The 12,370-nt window shown below is 46.5% G+C and overlaps 1 protein-coding gene across 1 annotated transcript in view; it reads right to left on the bottom strand.

Annotated features, from left to right (window-relative positions):
• LOC142075014 (WD repeat-containing protein 70-like) overlaps window positions 1-12,370 on the bottom strand; it is a 314,944-nt gene that overhangs the window by 31,025 nt on the left and 271,549 nt on the right. The window lies entirely within an intron of this gene.

Consider the following 12,370-nt stretch of genomic DNA (forward strand, 5'->3'; position numbering starts at 1 on the left):
ACGTCTTCACCTCAGAGGATGAATTTAGGGGGGAGACAGGATGGGACACTTTCTCCCACTTGTTCACCTTCCCCTCCATATCTTCAGAAACTCCTTTTTCTTCTATCCTCTTCATGAAGACGTCCACAATATTCCCTGAGAATTTTGAATATCCTTGGGATGTTCAAACAAGCATGATCATATTGCTATGTCTCCTGAATGTGGTTCAGGCCTTGTTTAGAGTTAAACAACTATTCAGGAATACTGTCCAGAGATCAACCCCAGCAACAGACACGGTGACTACTCAAACCCCCACGACAGGCACTGCAGCTACTTCAACCCGCACGACAACCACTGTGGCTACTCAAACCCCTGCGACAGGCACTGTGGCTACTTCAACCCCCACAACAACCACTATGGCTACTCAGACCCCGGTATCAGTCACTACAGTTACTTCAACCCCCGCAACAGGCACTGCAGCTACTCAAACTCCGCCAACAGTCACTGCAGTTACTCCAACCAGTGCGACAAGCACTGCAGCCACTCAAACCCTGGCAACAGTCACTACAATTACTCCAACCCCCGTGACAGGCACTGCAGCTACCCAAACCCTCGCGACGGGAACTACAGCTAAACCAGAGGACCAACCGTCGCTGGTATCCGTCGCCCCTGTACAGAAGAAGAAATCTTTGAAGCGGAAGTCAGGTCGTTTAGAAAAGGATGATGGAAAAGCAGGGCCATCACGAGGAGGGGAGGAGGAAGAGGAAGAACTCATAAATGAGACGGAAACCACCCGATCCCTATCCCTGAATGAGTTGCGAGATATGCGGAAAGATTTTGGCCGTCGTCCAGGCGAGCATATTGTTACCTGGCTGCTCCGATGCTGGGATAATGGGGCCAGTAGCCTGGAATTAGAGGGGAAGGAAGCCAAACAGCTGCGATCCCTTGCTAGGGAAGGAGGCATTGACAAAGCAATTGGAAAAGGGACACAGGTCCTCAGCCTCTGGAGGCGACTGCTGTCACGCGTGAAGGAAAGGTATCCCTTCAAGGAAGATGTTATATATTGCCTAGGCAAGTGGACCACTATGGAGAGAGGTATCCAGTACCTGAGAGAATTAGGCGTGCTGGAGGTGGTTTATAGTGATCTGGACAACAATCAAACGCCCAAAGATCCATATGACGTCCAGTGCACGCGACCCATGTGGCGGAAGTTGGTACGGAGCGCACCAGCATCGTATGCCAGTTCATTGGCAGTACTGTCCTGGGCAGAGGAAGAAGCACCAATGGTGGATGTCTTAGTTAGCAGACTTACGGATTTCAAAGAAACTGTCTCCTCCTCCCTTCTCTCGGCTGTGGAGAAGCTGTCCCGGAAGGTCCAGCAACTCGAAGAGGGTATGTCCTATTCTCCACCTGTACGGACCAGTATCTCAGCCATTAGGAGTCAGCGTTTTTCTCCTCAAGAGAGAGGATATAGAAAGTATACACCACGGGGCACCCTGTGGTTTTACCTGCGTGACCATGGAGAGGACATGAGGCAGTGGGATGGAAAACCTACCTTCATCCTAGAGGCACGTGTACGTGAGTTGCAAGGAAAAACAATCGCACAAGGGGGTTCTCCCAGGAAAAATGCTGCTCCAGTTGTCAGGAAAAACCTGTCTCACGACGGTCCAGTTTCCAGTGAACAGTTCCCCAGACAGAGTAGAAGGGCTGATCTTACTTTGGATTGTAATTGGAATGAAGAAATTCTTGACTCACATTTTCAAGAAGTGAGAGATGGATATGATGACCAGGACTACAGGGGCCCTGCCTCCGGCCAGGTGGAGGAAAGGGACAACTGGGTTTACTGGACTGTGTGGATTCGATGGCCTGGCACATCAGACCCACAGGAGTATAAGGCTCTCGTAGACACCGGTGCACAGTGCACCCTGATGCCATCAAACCATAAAGGGGCAGAACCCATTTGTATTTCTGGAGTGACAGGGGGATCCCAAGAGTTAACTGTATTGGAGGCCGAAGTGAGCCTAACCGGGAATGAGTGGCAGAAGCACCCCATTGTGACTGGCCCGGAGGCTCCGTGCATCCTTGGCATAGACTACCTCAGGAGAGGGTATTTCAAGGACCCAAAAGGGTACCGGTGGGCTTTTGGTATAGCTGCCCTGGAGACGGAGGAAATTAAACAGCTGTCCACCTTGCCCGGTCTCTCGGAGGACCCTTCTGTTGTGGGGTTGCTGAGGGTTGAAGAACAGCAGGTACCAATCGCTACCACAACAGTGCACCGGCGGCAATACTGCACCAACCGAGACTCCCTGATCCCCATCCATGAGCTGATTCGTCGACAGGAGAGCCAAGGAGTGATCAGGAAGACTCGCTCACCCTTTAACAGTCCCATATGGCCAGTGCGAAAGTCCAATGGAGAGTGGAGACTAACAGTAGACTATCGTGGCCTGAACGAAGTCACGCCGCCACTGAGTGCTGAAGTGCCGGACATGCTAGAACTTCAATACGAACTGGAGTCAAAGGCAGTCAAGTGGTACGCCACAAATGATATCGCTAATGCGTTGTTCTCAATCCCTTTGGCGGCAGAGTGCAGGCCACAGTTTGCTTTCACTTAGAGGGGCGTCCAGTACACCTGGAACCGACTGCCCCAGGGGTGGAAACACAGCCCTACCATTTGCCATGGACTGATCCAGACCGCACTGGAACAGGGTGAGGCTCCGGAACACCTGTAATACATTGATGACATTGTATGGGGAAACACAGCAGAAGAAGTTTTTGAGAAAGGGAAGAAAATAGTCCAAATCCTTCTGAAGGCCGGTTTTGCCATAAAACAAAGTAAGGTCAAGGGACCTGCACAGGAGATCCAGTTTTTAGGAATAAAATGGCAACATGGACGTCGTCAGATCCCAATGGATGTGATCAACAAAATAACAGCCATGTCCCCACCAACTAGCAAAAGGGAAACACAAGCTTTCTTAGGCGTTGTGGGTTTTTGGAGAATGCATATTCCAAATTACAGCCTGATTGTAAGCCCTCTCTATCACGTGACCAGGAAGAAGAACGACTTCAGATGGGGCCCTGAGCAACGACAAGCCTTTGACCAAATTAAACAGGAGATAGTTCATGCAGTAGCCCTTGGGCCAGTCCGGGCAGGACAAGATGTAAAGAATGTGCTCTACACCGCAGCCGGGGAAAATGGCCCTACCTGGAGCCTCTGGCAGAAAGCACCAGGGGACACTCGAGGTCGACCCTTAGGGTTCTGGAGTCGGGGATACAGAGGATCCGAGGCCCGCTACACTCCAACTGAGAAGGAGATATTGGCAGCATATGAAGGGATTCGAGCTGCTTCAGAAGTGGTTGGTACTGAAGCACAGCTCCTCCTGGCACCCCGACTGCCGGTGCTGGGCTGGATGTTCAAAGGGAGGGTCCCCTCTACACATCATACAACCGATGCTACGTGGAGTAAGTGGGTTGCGCCGATCACACAACGGGCCTGAATAGGAAACGCCAGTCACCCAGGAATCTTGGAGGTGATCACGAACTGGCCAGAAGGCAAAGATTTCGGAATATCCCCAGAGGAGGAGGTGCTGAAGAGGCCCCACTGTATAATAAACTACCAGAAAACGAGAAGCAATATGCCCTGTTCACTGATGGGTCCTGTCGCCTTGTGGGAAAGCATCGGAGGTGGAAAGCTGCTGTATGGAGTCCTATACGACAAGTTGCAGAAACTGCTGAAGGAGAAGGTGAGTCGAGCCAGTTTGCAGAGGTGAAAGCCATCCAGCTGGCCTTGGACATTGCTGAATGAGAAAAATGGCCAGTACTTTATCTCTATACTGACTCATGGATGGTGGCAAATGCCCTGTGGGGGTGGTTGCAGCAATGGAAGCAGAACAACTGGCAGCGCAGAGGGAAACCCATCTGGGCTGCCGCACTGTGGCAAGATATTGCTGCCCGAGTAGAGAACCTGCTTGTAAGAGTACGTCACGTAGGTGCTCACGTACCCAAGAGTCGGGCCACTGAGGAACATCAAAATAACCAGCAGGTGGACCAGGCTGCTAAGATGAAGTAGCTCAGGTGGATTTGGACTGGCAACATAAAGGTTAATTATTTATCGCTCGGTGGGCCCATGATGCGTCAGTCCATCAAGGAAGAGATGCAACATATAGATGGGCTCGTGATCAAGGGGTGGACTTAACCATGGACGCTATTGCACAGGTTATCCATGAATGTGAAACGTGTGCTACAATCAAACAAGCCAAGCGAGTAAAGCCTCTTTGGTATGGAGAACGATGGTTGAAATATAAATATGGGGAGGCCTGGCAGATTGATTATATCACACTCCCACAAACGCCCCACGGCAAGCGCCATGTGCTCACCATGGTGGAAGCAACCACAGGATGGCTGGAAACATACCCTGTGCCCCATGCCACTGCCCGGAACACCATCCTGGGCCTTGAAAAGCAAGTCCTATGGCGACATGGCACCCCAGAAAGAATTGAGTCAGACAACGGGACTCACTTCCGAAACACCCTCATAGACACCTGGGCCAAAGAGCACGGCATTGAGTGGGTCTATCACATCCCCTATCATGCACCAGCCTCTGGGAAAATCGAACGATACAATGGGCTGCTAAAGACTACGCTGAGAGCAATGGGTGGTGGGACATTCAAGCATTGGGAGACACATTTAGCAAAAGCCACCTGGTTAGTCAATACCAGGGGATCTGTCAATCGAGCTGGCCCTGCCCATTCAAGACTCTTACGTACTGTAGATGGAGATAAAGTCCCTGTCGTGCACATAAGAAATATGCTGGGGAAGACAGCCTGGGTTACTCCTGCCTCTGACAAGGGAAAACCCATCCATGGGATTGCTTTTGCTCAAGGACCTGGGTGCACTTGGTGGGTGATGCGAAAGGATGGGGAGGTCTGGTGTGTACCTCAAGGGGATTTGATTTTGGGTGAAAATAGCCAGTGAACTGAATTTTGATGTCAACTGTTACATGATATTGTATATCATTATTTCTATGGTTGCTATCAATGGTATAGCAGTGAAAATCACCCAGATTAATGAAGCATGAGGTAACTCCGATGAAACCGAGCAAAGTGCAATGATGATAGAACTGGATGAGTGCAGCAGTACCAAAATGAGAACTGGCTTCAGGATGCAAAAGCCCAACACCACACACCATCTCTCCAGCCCTGAAAGACTGTTATGACAGATGGAGCCCAAAGTCATGGACTAAATGAACTCAGTGGACGTTTTAGAGGGATAGTCCATACACCAAGGGAATGATATCTATGCGTGCATATATATATATATATGTGTGTATATATAAAGAAAGATAGTGGTGGTTAATTGAAATGTATTAAAAAAGATGTGAGACCTAAGCACGACGTAAATGGTATAGAATAAGGGGTGGATACTGTCCTGGTTTCGGCTGGGATAGAGTTAAATTTCTTCCTAGTGCTGTGTTTTGCATTTAGTATGAGGAGAATGGTGATAACACACTGATGTTTTCAGTTGTTGCTAAGTGCCCTCCTAGTCCAAGGACAGCTCCCGTGCCTACTGACTGAGCTAGGTACACAAGATGGGAGGGAACATAATCAGGACAGCCAGCCCAGCTGGCCAATGGGGTATTCCATACCATGTGACGTCATGCTCAGTATATGAAGGGTAGGCGTGATCCAGGAAGTACCGATCGCTACTTGGTTATTGGTCAGCGCGGGTGGTGAGCAATTGCATTGTGCATCACTCATTTTGTATATTCTATTATTATTATTATTATTTTCCCTTTTCTGTTCTATTAAACTGTCTTTATCTCAACCCACGAGTTTTTCTCACTCTTACCCTTCCGATTCTCTCCCCGTCCCGCTGGGGGTGGGGGGGAGTGAGCGAGTGGCTGCGTGGTATTTGGCTGCATGCCAGGTTAAACCACGATAAAAAGAAAGAAAAAAAAAAGAAAAAGAAAGAAGATGTTTCATTTAAGTTCAGTTCTTGTAAGCCTATATTAAAACAAAAGTGTCAATGGTGAGAAAACGTGTTGTAGAAATAGACCCATATACATTCCTATACCAAAAAGGTGGAAAATATAAAGGTGGACTGTATGGAAATCTCTCTCTAAAAAATGCTTCCTGTAATTTTATTAAACTTACTTATATATAAATATATAGAATCATAGGATCATTTAGGTTGGAAAAGACCCTTAAGATCATCGAGTCCAACCGTTAACCTAACACTGCCAAGTCCACCACGAAACCATGTCCCTAGGCGCCACGTCTACACTCCAGGGATGGTGACTCAACCACTTCCCTGGGCAGCCTGTTCCAATGCTTAATGACCCTTTCAATGAAGAAATTTTTCCTAATATCCAATCTAAACCTCCCCTGGAAAAACTTGAGGTCGTTTCCTCTCGTCCTATCACTTGCTACTTGGGAGAAGAGACCGACACCCACCTCACTACAACCTCCTTTCAGGTAGTTTTAGAGCGCGATGAGGTCTCCCCTCAGCCTCCTCTTCTCCAGACTAAACAACCCCAGTTCCCTCAGCCGCTCCTCATAAGACTTGTGCTCCAGACCCTTCACCACCTTTCATTGCCCTTCTTTGGATGAGCTCCAGCACCTCAATGTCCTTCTTGTAGTGAGGGGCCCAAAACTGTACACAGTATTCGAGGTGCGGCCTTACCAGTGCCGAGTACAAGGGCACGATCACCTCCCTAGTCCTGCTGGCCACACTATTTCTGATACAAGCCAGGATGCTATTGGCCTTCTTGGCCACCTGGGCACACTGCCGGCTCATATTCAGCTGGCTGTCAATCAGCACCCCCAGGTCCTTTTCCTCTGGGCAGCTTTCCAGCCACTCTTCCCCAAGCCTGTACCGTTGCATGGGGTTGTTGTGGCCAAAGTGCAGGACCCAGCACTTGGCCTTGTTGAACCTCATACAATTGGCCTCAGCCCATCGCTCCAGCCTGTCCAGGTCCCTCTGCAGAGCCTTCCTACCCTTGAGCAGATCAACACTCCCACCCAGCTTGGTGTTGTCTGCAAACTTCCTGGATCCCCTCATCCAGATCATTGATAAAGATATTGAACAGGACGGCCCCAAAACTGAGCCCTGGGGAACACTGCTTGTGACCGGCCACCAACTGGATTTAACTCCATTCACCACAACTCTTTGGGCCCGTTTTTACCCAGCGAAGAGTACGCCCGTCCAAGCCATGAGCAACCAGTTTCTCCAGGAGAATGCTGTGGGAAATGGTGTCAAAGGCTTTACTAAAGTCCCGGTAAACACAGCCTTTTTTGTGTAGCTTGGAACAATTTGCATGTCACCGTATTAATGCCTATTGTTTCATCCTGTCTTTGCATTACAGTTCTACCAAGAGAAAAAGGGGAAGTATGATTCCATGCCATTTTCTGAAAAAAAAAAAAAACTATAAATGGAAGTATGGCAGGGTTTTTATAATTCAAAAATGAAAACAAGCAAGGATGAAATGGTTTAGAATACATAAAATCTGTTAAGTCATTTTGGTTTCAGTCAGCTATTCCTGTGGTCAGAAGGGTCTTATTCTGCCCTCAGCTTTTAACATGATTCCACTTCATGGATTTGGAGTAAAATTTACAAAACCTTTCAAGATCTCTTTCTGTGTATTTCCTTACGGTCACACAGCAATGCTCAATTCGTGCTGTTGGCATCTCCTTTACTCCAGAGTGACAGTGAGTGGGAAGACCGAATTGCCCCACTAATGTATCTGTAGTGAGGTCTGTGGTAAACAGAAGACTCCAATTATCAATTACTTTAAATGACTTGGTTTTTTGTCCCAAAAGGGACCACCTTACCAGTTTAACACACAGGTACATGAACAAATGATTCTAAAAGGAAAATTCACAGACTGTGCCAGAAGAAAAAAACTTAAATACTACGATGTGCTTTATGGAGTAGTTCAGTCATAAAAATACATGCAAGTTAAGCCAACTATATCTTTTTTTCATCTTGTAGACACAAAGGTTTTACTTCCATAGTAGAAATATTTATTAAATGTTAGAAAAGATATTTTAAAATGTTTGTTGCTCTTTTAAATGTAGAGAGACATTAGCACTTCTTCATTAGCTTGAATAGTTTGTATATAGTGAAAAACAAATTAAGACATTATAAATTTTTAAGACTGTCTAATTTTGTCCCGTGTAAACAAGTGACTAACTATTTACCAAATATGGAATCAGTGCATCCCTGATGCTTGAATTGCTGTGAATTAAAATGGTCTGGTCAAGTAAGTAAAATCCAGATAAACACTGCTATAAATGGATGTGTAATTGCATTTTCAGAGACACTACATGGCTGACATTATGGGAAAAGTATTTTAAACCCATTTTATTTTGTTTCATGCTAGTGACAGGTCTTTCCAGGATTTAGACACATCATGTGAAAAGTAACAATTTGGATTGCTTAATTTGCCACACAGGACTTAAATGTTAAAGACAGTATTCCATCTGTGGAATTTAATAATAACAGAAACTATAAAGTCTTCAAAGTTTAATCAGTAATTCATCTTAAGACTGGAACTATACACTAAGAAAGTAGGAGTCTGAGTAGGGAAGGTTGTCTGATTATGCCAATGTCCAATGTGCTTGGAAAAATTAATTAATTCAAATAGATAAATAAAAGTGTTGTTTTAATGAATTATGTTCTGTAAAGGTTTGTTAGTGAATAGCACACCTTTGAAAAATGTATATTTCATTATTAAATGGTAGCAGTTGTTGGTATTATACAGTATCAGGTGAATTTCTGACTTCTTTTTGGTGGTGGGTCTTTACCATTGCTTTTATAATGTTGAAGAATGCTCAAGTGAAAATTTGGCTCTAAATAAATGAAGGTACTGTCTAGTGATTTTTCAGGAAAAATAGCTGCTGTAAGATTCTTTATTATGGTGATTTCAGAGTATTTTACTGTCCTGGTTTCAGATGGGATGGAGTTGATTTTCTTCCTATTAACTGGTATAGTGCTGTGTTTTGGATGTAGTATGAGAATAATGTTGATAACACACTGATGTTTTAGTTGTTGCTGAGTAATGTTTACGCTAGTCAAGGACTTTTCATCTTCCCGTGCCCTGCCGGGTGCATGGGGAGCTGGGAGGGAGCGTGGCCGGGATGGCTGGCCCAGCTGGCCAATGGGGTATTCCATACCATATGACGTCATGCTCAGCATATAAGGCTGGGCGAAGAAGAAGGAAGGGGGGGGACGTTCAGAGTTTGTCTTCCCAAGTTTGTCTTCCCAAGTAACCGTTACGCGTGATGGAGCCCTGCTTTCCTGGAGATGGCTGAACACCTGCCTGCCGATGGGAAGTAGAATCATAGAATCATAGAATCATTAAGGATGGAAAAGACCTCTAAGATCATCAAGTCCAACCATCAACCCAACACTACCATGCCCACTAAACCATGTCCCTAAGCGCCACATCTACACATCTTCTAAATACTTCCAGGGTTGGTGACTCAACCACTTCCCTGGGCAGCCTGTTCCAAGGCTTGACCACTCTTTCAGTAAAGAAATTTCTTCTTATGTCTAATCTAAACCTCCCTTGGCGCAACTTGAGGCCATTTCCTCTCGTCCTATCGCTAGTTACTTGGCAGAAGAGACCAACACCCACCTCGCTACAACCTCCTTTCAGGTAGTTGTAGAGCACGATGAGGTCTCCCCTCAGCCTCCTCTTCTCCAGGCTAAACAACCCCAGTTCCCTCAGCCGCTCCTCATAAGACTTGTGCTCCAGGCCCTTCACCAGCTTCATTGCCCTTCTCTGGACACGCTCCAGCACCTCAATGTCCTTCTTGTAGTGAGGGGCCCAAAACGGAACACAGTATTCCAGGTGCAGCCTCACCAGTGCCGAGTACAGGGGCACGATCACCTCCCTAGTCCTGCTGGCCACACTATTTCTGATACAGGCCAGGATGCCATTGGCCTTCTTGGCCACCTGGGCACACTGCCAGCTCATGTTCAGCTGGCTGTCGACCAGCACCCCCAGGTCCTTTTCCGACAGGCAGCTTTCCAGCCACTCTTCCCCAAGCCTGTACCGTTGCATGGGGTTGTTGTGGCCCAAGTGCAGGACCCGGCACTTGGCCTTGTTGAACCTCATACAATTGGCCTCAGCCCATTGCTCCAGCCTGTCCAGGTCCCTCTGCAGAGCCTTCCTACCCTTGAGCAGATCAACACTCCCACCCAGCTTGGTGTTGTCTGCAAACTTCCTGGATCCCCTCATCCATATGGTTGATAAAGATATTGAACAAGACCGGCCCCAGTACTGAGCCCTGGGGAACACCGCTCGTGACCGGCCGCCAACTGGATTTAACTCCGTTCACCACAACTCTCTGGGCCCGGCCGTCCAGCCAGTTTTTTACCCAGCGAAGAGTGTACCTGTCTAGGCCGTGAGCCGCCAGCTTCTCTAGGAGAATGCTGTGGGAGACAGTGTCAAAGGCTTTACTGAAGTCCAGGTAGACCACATCCACAGCCTTTCCCTCATCCACTAGGCGGATCACCTGCTCATAGAAGGAGATCAGGTTGGTCAAGCAGGACCTGCCTTCCATGAACCTGTGCTGGCTGGGCCTGATCCCCTGGTTGTCCCGGAATTGTAGTGAATGAATTCCTTGTTTTTGCTTTACCTATTAAACTGTTTTTATCTCAACCCAAGAGTTTTCTCACTTTTTCCCTTCCGATTCTTTCCCCCATCCCACTGTGGGGGGAGTGAGCGAGCAGCTGTGTGGTGCTTAGTTGCCGGCTGGGGTTAAACCACAACATTTACTTAGAAAAGTAACATTAGAATACTTAGGTTTCACAGCAGAGATGTTTAAATAGGCAGTACCAAAGAGATAATTGAGAACTGCTATTAATTTGCACTTAAAGAAAACAGATTTTCTGAATTGCAAGTAAAAGCATTGTAAAAATTTGATTTATTCCAAGCATTCCAGAAAACAGAATTTTTTTTTTTTTTACTGATTATTCTGCATCTTGCGTAAAATGTGTTTATGGATGTGATTAAATGTTACATCTGTCTATCTATCTGTCTAATTTTTTTACATTTAATCTAGTATTTACACCTGACCCTTCTGTGTTGAAGAACTATTGATTTGTAAAGCTGGATTTTTTTGTTTGGGTCAATAGATTTGCACTTAACGAAACACTTGTAGAAATGTGAAACTGTTGAAGAGTATGTGAAAACTTGGTTTATGTTGCGTGCAAAGGAAACAAAACAACTATAACAGAACTTGAACTTTGGAGCCAGTGACCTTATCAGGTCAGACCAAAAGACTAGCAGTCTTTAGTCTAGAGAGGAGAGGTCTAAGTGGGGATAGGATATGATCAAAGTTTGCAAAACGGTGAAGATGGTAGATGTCGTGGAAGGAGTGAGAGAGATGCACTTCACTCATAAGAGAGAAGCAGCAATATGTTTATTGATATAAGACAGTGACTTAACAAAGTTCAATGGTAAATGCAACAGTGGTTTAACAAGATTCGATGGGAAGGTACACTTGGTTGTCTACTGCACAGAGGACAGGGTCAGACAAAACTGTCAGGGAGACCCTCCCGTTGAGTCATGAGGTTCGGAAAGGACCCCCTTGCTTTCTAAACCCCTTCCCTTAGAGGAGTCTAGGTGTGGCTGGATCCAAACTTAGTCCCAGACTTGGTCAACAGTTTAACATGGCAGGCAGCCAAATACCACACAGCCGCTCGCTCACTCCCCCACAACCAAGTGGGATGGGGAGAGAATCGGAAGGGTGAGAGTGAGAAAAACTCATAGGTTGAGATAAAGACAGTTTAATAGAACAGAGAAAGGGAAAATAATAATGATAATGATATAATATACAAAATGAGTGATGCACAATGCAATTGCTCACCACCCGCGCTGACCGATAACCAAGTAGCAATTGCTACTTCCTGGATCACGCCTACCATTCATATACTGAGCATGACGTCACATGGTCTGGAATACCCCATTGGCCAGCTGGGCTAGCTGTCCTGGCTGTGCTCCCTCCCAGCCTCTGCTTGGTAGCATGGAAGCCGTCCTTGACAGGGTACTTAGCAACAACTGAAAACATCAGTGTGTTATCAACATTCTTCTCATACTACATCCAAAACACAGCACCAGGAAGAAATTTAACTCTATCCCAGCCGAAACCAGGACAGTATCCACCCCTTATTCTATACCATTTACGTCATGCCTAGGTCTCACATTTTTCAATACATTCCAGTAAATCACCACCACCTTTCTTGTCTTTACATATATATATACACACACACAGAGACATCATTCCCTTAGTCTATGGGCCATCCCTCTAAAATGTCTGTTGAGTTCATTTAGTCCATGACTTTGGGCTCCATCTGTCATAACAGTCTTTCAGGGCAGGAGAGATGG

The sequence above is a fragment of the Calonectris borealis genome, chromosome W, assembly GCF_964195595.1.
Source record: "Calonectris borealis chromosome W, bCalBor7.hap1.2, whole genome shotgun sequence".
In the NCBI taxonomy this organism is placed as follows: domain Eukaryota; kingdom Metazoa; phylum Chordata; class Aves; order Procellariiformes; family Procellariidae; genus Calonectris; species Calonectris borealis.